Source organism: Penaeus monodon, chromosome 23 (genome assembly GCF_015228065.2).
Source record: "Penaeus monodon isolate SGIC_2016 chromosome 23, NSTDA_Pmon_1, whole genome shotgun sequence".
Lineage (NCBI taxonomy): Eukaryota > Metazoa > Arthropoda > Malacostraca > Decapoda > Penaeidae > Penaeus > Penaeus monodon.
Window position 1 is genome coordinate 34,845,453 of NC_051408.1, and position 243 is coordinate 34,845,695.

Here is a 243-nt window from a genome sequence, read left to right on the forward strand (position 1 = left end):
GGCGTGCATATACATAAATACACTTTTAAGTATATTTTTTTCAATTTTCCACATGTACATATATGTAAATTTTGCCTTGTAGTAACAGAATATAAATACGAATTACAGTTACAAAGAACAGACAAAGAAACGAAAACGAAAAATAGTAAAGCATCCTGTCGGGAAACTGCTTTTTTCTGCGTGCATGACGTCACTGCAGATCAGTCACGTCAATCGCCATTAACTTGGGTTTTATATTTTAAA